We start from the raw sequence: 6327 nt of genomic DNA, 5'->3' as shown, positions 1-6327 counted from the left end.
ACATAACACATTCACATGTATCTTATTTTCGCTCTGCTCAGTTCTGTTGTCGTCTCTTGTGTTATTTCCTCATTTCATACATTCACTATCCATCGCCTTTTTCGCGCTGCTGTGCTGATTATTGATTCAAGTGCGCATTCGTCTGCTTCTTCTTAATTTACCGTTTCGACATTTACTTTTCGCCTCAATTCGCTTCATATCAAAAACATTTTTTCGCTTCGTTGCGGTACGTTACTTTTCTATTCTACTTTCTATACGCGCACTTCCCCTAACTTTCGTTCAGTTTTGCTCGCTCTTGCTCTCTATCTTATATAGGCGCTCAGCGTTTGAAATGTAGCTTCGCCGCGCACACTCAATTACACCTCTTGTACGGCCCGTTAACGTGGTTATTATTTAGGTACTTCCACCCAAATCGCCAAAAATCGTTCGCCTCAACGCATTGCAGTACTACTTCGACTATGTTTTATTTTCTTTTCTTTCACCACTTCATTCGCACATACATTTTAACGCTTAAATGCTTTGTATTAGCAAATACTATTATGTTCAATGCGTATTATTTGCTTTCGACTTTGGCGAAATTCTTGTTACACCAGAGAACCTTAAAGATTCACTTACATTCTCTGGTTACACCGCTGTCGCATTCAAACGTGTTCATGGGTCGCTGTTACAGGCAACACATACATACATACAAAAAAAAACACACACACAAGTTTACGCGTGTGTGTTTGTTCACATGCTGAACTTCTGCAAGAAGAGTTATTTTCAAGCGCTGTGAGCTCATAAGATTTGCATTTACTCAATGCCTTCTGCTGGAGTAACTCGTGTTGTGGGTAAAGAGGGCTTGTTGTCAGAGGTAAATAAGCATGTCGTGTATGTTGGCGAAGATGAACAAGGATGTGTTAACAGAGAATGTTAATGAATAGAGAAGGCGCAAATTAACAAGCTGTACTAAAATGTAAATTATTATGAGGGAACATCGAAAAATGTAAATTCGAAAAGAAAATTACATCACGCATTGTGAGAATAAAACAATGGCTAAAACGATCACGTTTCCACTTTTGAGGTGGCTTAGGTCTTAAGCGTAAGTAATTTTATTATCACTTTTATTTTATTAATTGGAATCTTAGCTGAACTCAATTCAGTTACTTTAAAAGCATATTTGACTTACTGAGATAATACAAATATTTCCGAAAAATATGATTATATATTTATAAGTTGAAATTCTCTGATTTTGCTTGGTTCCCTTATAGAGTGGTGTAGTTCCTTGAGTTGCCTAATAGTGAGGTGAAATTTCATTTTCGAACTTGCGCTTTTTCGATTATAAGGGAGCAATAATAATTTACATTTTAGCATAGCTAACATTTGCGCCCACTCTATTCATTAACATTCTCTGTTAGTTCTCAAAAGGATTTGATTTAACATTTGCCCCTTCTCTATTCATTAACATTCACTGATCTGGAGTTGTAATTGCTGTTATTCGTTCAAAATATTCGCATGCTGATTTGCGCACGTGTGTGTGTGCGCATGTGGCCTAAATCTGAAAACAATGGCGCCTGATTCCGGTTCCGTTTGTGTTTATTTACAGATTTCATCACGTAATGTAAATATTCATACAAGTACATATATATGTACTTAGTAAGTGCTCTACAGTGTATCATGTAATTTAAATAGTATGTATAGTGAGTCCTGGAGAGTTCGTACAGGGTGCTTCATACCAAAAAACGTATTTGTTAACGCATACTCGACCAGCGCAGAAGCCTTTGAAAATAATAATAAATAAAAAAAATGCATAGTCGTTTGATATCCATCGGAAACGAAAGCGAAAATAATTTACGGGCGTTCTAAGTTCGGGAAAAGGAAGGGAAGGGGCGTGGTGGAATTTTTAAGGGTTACCAACAGGTTTTCTCGATTTTCGGCAAAGCTACAAATTCCATAAAAAAAAGTTATATGGCAATGTTATAGATAACAAAAAGATCTAAACTTTTGTCTGTTGATTTTATTCACATAACCTCGAAATTTATGCGAAAAATTCAAATAACCAAGTTTTTGGTTTTTTCATTTTTATCTTGTACAAACATATTTTTCTTTCACGAAATTTGAAATAAATTTACCTGCTTCTGTCCCAAATACACGGTGTTTTTTTTTATATATTTTTTTAATTTAAAGTATTAAAGAGAAACCTTATTTCGACTTAATTTTATATTTTTAATCAAAAAATCTCAAGACAAATCTCTTTCTTTCTCTGTCAGATTTCTTAAAAAAGTTAGTAGGATTTATGCTTGTTGAAACTTTCTTCTGATGGTATAAAAAATATATACATATGTATTTACATTGCTATGGTAAATTTGCTCAGAAAACGCAAACAAGACTCCCCTAAATAGCTGTATATCTTCCTTTAACCTCTCAGCACAAAAAACTGATTATCATCCGTGTTTAGTGTTCGCCATTGACACAAATAAAATTCCTCTCAAAACGTTAAGTTTTGTCGGTTGTAAATAGACCTGATATTCATAATTTTAGTACCATGATTCGATTCAGTCATAATAACCTACGCTAGGAAAGAGCGAGAGCGAGTCTAACTTCCAGTCATTGACATGGTAATTGGTTCTTTTAAGTTTGAACCAAAAAGAACCGCATTTAGTTAAAAACATCATCTTCCGCCAAGGTGATAAACATTCTGGTCAAATTATTGGTCGTTGATAAGTTATTTCATTGCCGATAAGAGGGCCTAGAAATGCTCTGATAAACCTATAATGGTTAATGTAGTGGCGGACTGTTCAACAATTAAGCAATCGATAAGCATGTGCACGTATAGAGTGTTTCTTCAAGAATTTATTATATAGTTTAATGGAGTTGATAAGATTATCTTACAAGTTCTACTCGAATAAAGCAATTGGAATTAGCTAGTAGACTCTGAATTTTATTTATTTTATAGTTTTGTGTATTAAATCGAGTTTATGCGCTGCTCGATATATTTCTTTAGCTTCTTAAGTTGTCGAACTTTATCAAGTAATGTAAAAAGTCATCCCGCACAAGAGATTCGATCTTTAGATATATGAAAAATATTGAAAGTTCGCTTTCGGTATTAAAGGAAGGTAAGGGGCATGGACCGTTTGGTGCTCTGTGACCTGCAAAGAGAAACTATGTCAGTATGACAGATGTATCATTCTGTCACTACTCTGCAACAACAATCAAATGTATTGTAAGGTTGAACTCCAATTGGAACTCAAAACAGAATTGAGATTTGTCGAGACAAGACTTCTGCACTTCTGCACTCACTTGCTACATATTGTATTAAACTAGCATTAACACTTCTCAATGACAGTCCAATCACTCAGCTGTGGAATAAGAGAGTTCCCGAAAACATTACTAGGGCCTGAAACAAAAACTAGTCCGCTTAAGAAGTGCTGGTAAGGTAAAGAGAGCGAAATCTTAAATAACGTAGGACCTTATAGACCTACAAAAAACACTGACTGATTATTGATGGTATTGATGTACGTAACTGCACTGAACAGACACCATGTACTAAAATTTGGTGGCAACTTCGGTCTTTAATTACCTCGTAATCGTTCGGATTGAAGTTGCCGTTGCAAACTAAGCAAGATTCATCAATATTTCTGGAGTTTGTAATGGCGTAAATGAAGACCTTGAGATCATTTGCGGTGCATAACGTTCTAGGCTGCTCGGATTGAAGTCGAAACCCGACAATATACGCATATCCCTTTGCTAGGCACATTCCGGAATCATTTGGACTACTTTTCGTTCTAGACAGTGGTTCTTGAACCGTCAATTAATTCATGTCTCCTTACTACGAGGCTTCCCAGATTTATTTGGGCTACTTTTTGTTCTAGACTGTGTGTGAAAACCGACAAAAAACTTTTGTCCCCTTGCTCCGAGCCTTCCCGAAATCATCTGGACTACTTTTGGTTCGACATTGTGGGGTTTTAACTGTCAATTAACTCATGTTCCATTGCTTCAAGCCACAGTCGTAAATCCAAGTACTTCAAACGGATCGTACCACTTGCAATTAAGTACCCTCTACCAACCTAAGCTCACTTTCAGGCATCTTCGACCATCCGTGTGTGTATTAAAATGGACTAACTACCATAAATGCCACACAGTCTGCGTTTATTATACGCCATTTAGTCTGCAGCAATGCGCGCTCGTATCCAGCACATAATTGTCCGCAATGTTTCGTTGATTCCGCTTAAGTGCGAGTAAGTAGTGCGGCCGAGTTGGAAGCGCGGCAACTGTTGGATGCGAAAAATGGCGCATTGCTGTTATTGCCCACTTGCCTTATTCCTTTAAACGCCACCACACGCATACACATTCACGCTGTGCTACAATGCAGTGGCCACATGAAAACTTGTCTAGGTCCCCTTCAAGGAACGAGTTCAGACTAGTGTTTATTACTGTTAGATGCGCTAAACTGCTGTGTGGTCGGCAGACGTAATATTTCCACAACGTCAGCGGGGTGACAAGTACTGCAGCAGCAGCGCTATGTAGCATGCCGCATGCCTCGTCATGCGAGTGTTCAATAGCTGCGCCAAAGAGTTAATATGACCAATGTCAATTCATTGGATGCGTGGCACATTGATGGGTTGACGCGTTTGGCAGTTGGACGCCTCGTCGCTTTTGTTGTTTGCTAGGCTAGTTGGCTGTGTGGCTGTGCGATTGCTGCGGCAGGTACTTGTTTGTTGCAATGTAGCGGTTATGCGACATTCAACACAACCGTGACATATATCTTTACGATTTCGTTTTCATTTTTATACCCTAAACAGAGTATATTAAGGTTGCCATGAAGTACGCTTAGTAACAGCAAGACGCAGAATGAAACATCGGCGTCACAATAAAGTATTATATATACATATATACCTAAATGATCAGCGTAACGAGCTGGGTCGCTTTAGCCATGCTCGTCTCTTCGTCTGTCAGTATATACGCAAACTAGTGCCTCTGTTTTCTGGGATATCGGTCTGAAATTTTGCACATGTCTTTTTCTGCCTAAGAAGCTGCGCATTTGCCGGAACCGCTGATATCGCATCACTATAGCATATAGCGGCCATACAAACTGACCGATCAAAATCAAGAAAAAGATTATTTATACCCTGCTATGCTATAAGAAATAAACCTGTGAAGGGTATTATTGCTTCGGTGCAGCCGAAGCTAACGTTTTTTATTCTTTTTTTTTTTTTTGTTATGTTTTTTTGTTACGCCTTGGTTACTGGCTTGCTGGTTGGCACTTTTTGCACGCTTCCTTCTCGTTTTCTTTATTTCCACTATTTTCTCTGCCACATTGCAGTTGTCATGTTGGATGACAATGCGGCAAAGCTTAAGACAAAGCGCAACGCAACGTAACACAGCGCAAAGCAAGTGACGGCAACGCCAAAACAGCAGCAGAGCAGCGCCAAAGCCCTAGCTGTAGACCTATCTGCAGTCGGTGCAAAAAGTCCAGCAAATAAGCCGAGTGGCAGCGCAATGACGCAGCTAGTCCAATGCGAAGGGCTCTTAGTGCGTTCTTGAAATATACATCACTACATAGTGGCTTGTATGGTACTTGTTGTTGTTGTTATTTAAAAAATTATTTTTTTCGTAGTTATTGGCTTTTACATGTTCAGTTTAGTTAGCTGATGCTCGTTCCGGACTGTTGTTGCTCGGTTTTGTTGCAATTCCACATCATCGCATTGTCGCCGCAAGCACACACACACACACTCACGTACACATATGGTTGTGATGGCCACACTTTTTGCCGCATTATGCTGTTGCTCTTGTTGTTGTTGCAGCTGCATTCATTCATTCCTTCATTCAGTTAGCAAACATTGACGCCGTCTCGACCCCCCCGCCAATCGTCGAGGTTACGTAGCAGCCGCAAACAACAAGCAACAACAACAAAAACTATGTGTAGTTGCGCATTGCGAATTAGCGTAGATTTTCTTAACATTCTTCCAGCATAAAGTACACAGCGGGTTGCACAACAAGTGCATCTGTGTGTGTGTGCTTGTGTGGGGAGCAAAGGATTGAAGTACATGTGTGCATTTGGCTAAGCTTTGTAGTTTATAAGTACAACGGAATGCGTATGTATGTGTGTATAGATGTGTTCATGTGCATATGTATTTATGTATGTTTGTATAGAAGTGAATATATTTGTATGTATGTATGCATATAGCAGTGGCAAAAGTAAAAAACAAACCCTAAGAATCTGCAAAAGCATCAAAAGACAGGTTTAAATATACGCAAACATACATATATAACACACATATGTAAATATGTGCTTAGATGTATTTTCATACATCTGTGGATGTATGTTTGTCTCCGCAACAGCTTTTG

Source organism: Bactrocera oleae, chromosome 4, assembly GCF_042242935.1.
Source record: "Bactrocera oleae isolate idBacOlea1 chromosome 4, idBacOlea1, whole genome shotgun sequence".
NCBI classification, from domain to species: Eukaryota; Metazoa; Arthropoda; class Insecta; order Diptera; family Tephritidae; genus Bactrocera; species Bactrocera oleae.
This window is presented reverse-complemented; position numbering follows the sequence as displayed.